The sequence below is a fragment of the Hibiscus syriacus genome, unplaced genomic scaffold, assembly GCF_006381635.1.
Source record: "Hibiscus syriacus cultivar Baekdansim isolate YM2019G1 unplaced genomic scaffold, ASM638163v2 tig00110264_pilon, whole genome shotgun sequence".
In the NCBI taxonomy this organism is placed as follows: domain Eukaryota; kingdom Viridiplantae; phylum Streptophyta; class Magnoliopsida; order Malvales; family Malvaceae; genus Hibiscus; species Hibiscus syriacus.
This window is the reverse complement of record NW_024062653.1, coordinates 357,465-360,494: the sequence shown is the minus strand read 5'-3', so window position 1 is coordinate 360,494 and position 3,030 is coordinate 357,465.

Sequence of the window (3,030 nt, the reverse complement as noted above, 5' to 3'; positions counted from 1 at the left end):
TGGATGAAAAATAGATGATTGAAATTAATAGTAAAATATAAAAGGAATTTTGTAATTGTTCTCAATTAAAAAAAATTAATCTCAATCATTAAATTTATAAATCGTGTAAAATTGTTCTATATAGCGATTTTAATTATTGGGTTAAGTATACAAATGTTCTTCATTATAAGATAATACTTTATAGAGTCATTTGATTATCAAAAGTTACAAAATTGTCCTTTGATTATAGGGAGTTGTTTTGTTGAGTCCCTTGACTATTAAAAGTTATAAAATCGTCACTCGACTATTCATTATGTTCCAAACTCATCATTTTCTAGTAAAATTTTGACGGTAGTATGAGCTATACGTTAATCTTCTGTTGATTGAGATAAAATAAAATCTGATCTCATTATCTCAAACATATATCATATCTCAGTCAACATGTAAATATTCAACTCATATTACCGTTAACTTTTTAACAAAAAATTATGAGTTCGGAACATAATGAATAGTCAAGTGATAATTTTGTAACTTTTAATAGTCGAATGACTCAACAAAGAAACTCTCTATAATTAGAGGATCATTTTGTAACTTTTAATAGTCAAGAACTCAATAAAGTAGAATCTTATAGTTGGGGGACCATTTGTGTACTTTACCCTTAATTCTATTTGTTTATATAGAGAGATTTATCCTTGGTTTGATCCTCATTACAAGTTGCGTTCTCCCGGCTAGTTTGTTCCAACTCATGAGTTGAATTTTTTGATAAATATTAGATAATTTTCTTAATCACCAACGACACATTGTTTTTTTTTTTTTTTTGAATAGAATGAGGCTAGAGCCAATACATTATATCCATTTTAGCCGGGCATAAGAAGGTCCAGTGGCATCCCTATTTAATATGCTAAGAAGGGAGACATGAGGCTCGAATTAAAATAAAAAATGCATTCTGGTGAATTAAAAGAAATAAAATTAAAACAAAGCAAATAAAGGAAGTAAAAAGAAAAAAATTCCTAATCTCAAAATTAAATATAAACAATTACTACAATAAAGAAAGGAAGTAAAATAAATAACATAAAAACCCCAAATAAAAACTAAATAATAATAAATAAAATAATAATAATAATAAAAGACTAATCTCAAAAAAAGAAAAACAAAAATGAAATAAAGCACAATAAAAAAAGAAAAAAGAAAAAAATAAGTAAAATAAATAAAACAAAGTAGAATAAGATAAAAATAAAAACAAGGAAATAAAATAGAATTGAAGAAGATTAAAAACATAAACAAAATAAAAGGAAAACAAAACGAAAAGAATAGAAAAAATAAAAATAAAATAAAATATGTATATATATAATATAGTGTTTAATAATAAAATAAATAAAAAACAATGATGAAAAATTAAAAATATATATATAAGAACGTTAGGTAAAAAACCAAAATAAAAAAAATAAATAATATATATATATAATGTTAGGAGGAAGAAAAATAAAAAATAAAAAAATAAAAAAAATATAATAATAATAAAAGGACAAAGACAAAAATATAATAATTAAAAATAATAAATAAATATATATATATATATATATATATATATATATATATAAATAAAAGGTAGTATAAAAATAAAAAGAAAAAATGATTAAAACATGAATTGAATTTAAAAAAAAGGACTAAATTAAAAGAAAAGAAATCTGGAGGGTAAATTTCAAAGCAATTTGGGATAAAAAATCAGTTTAGGGGGCAAGATGAATTTCTTTTAAAAATGAGGGATCGAAAATGCAATTAACCCCTTTTAAATCGAAAACACGTGAAACACACCCGGGTCGATGGGCCTGGGATAAATGCCAAAAAATCACAAACACCATTCATTTCTCTTCTCCATTAAAAAACGGATCAAAACACACCCTGAAATTTTCTCTATAATATTCTTGGTGTTCTTCATCAGATGAAGAACACCGTCGTAAAACCCAAAAATCAGTCGGTCACCGCCTCGCTGGCCGCCGTTCATCGACGGCAAGAGCGAGCCTTTTGTACACCATTCGAAAGAATTTTTTCCCCGTTTCAAAAATCAAAACCTTTTTTTCAAAATAGCCTCGGGAAGGACTAGATCTGAGATTCAAAATCTTGAAACCCTCCCCATGTTCATCGGTGTTCCGAACCCAAAAAGAGAGAAGAAAAAAAAACAAACTACATGCAAAGGCCAAAAACCGAACGAGGTAAAAAAAAGATACCTTCTTTATTTCGATTTCACTTTCGAAAGTTTACAAAATTTCTTGCTCCGATTGCCTTGTTTTTCTGTCGTATCTTTTCTTATGTTTTTTTCTCGTGTGTTTTACAAGTATTTATAGTTCTTAAAGTCATATTTTCCCTTCTGTTTTAGACTTCTATTATGACTGAAATTGTTGCTTTGTTTGTGGTTTATTGGTGTTTATGAAATCTCATCGTCGAAAAACTTGGGGGTTGTCGTTGGTTTGACCCGATCCTTGCGTGTGTGGCTGTTGCAGTGTTGAGAATAGAGGGGCGAGAGTTAGGGTTTACAGACCCTAACTATTTTGGTTCGGGTCGGGCCTCCAGTGGATTCGGGTCTCGGGTCCTGGGTTACTGTAACACTCATCTCCCGTATACCCTTACATATACGAGTTACAGATGTCACATCATTTTTAAAACAGTTTCCATTTGAAAATCCGTACAATTTTGTTTTATTTTATAAAACCATTAGAATTTATTTATAATTAAAACATGCATTACTTACATATACACATAAAAAGAGATGTTCCACATTTTACCCTTTTACAGTAGTTCAATTCAAAGGTTTTACAGAGCGTTTTTACTAAACCTATTACATGCCAATTAAAATATATCAAAAGTAGACATGTATGCCATATTGTTACTGAATTAGGTGACTCTGACTTGATGTTCGATGCTCTCCTTACTAAGCTGGTATTCAACCTATGCGTGAAATGAACACACGTTAAGTATTATTTAGTGAGGCATACATAATCATAAGCAACTTATAAACATAATACATGGTAACAATTCTAATATCGAGTTATT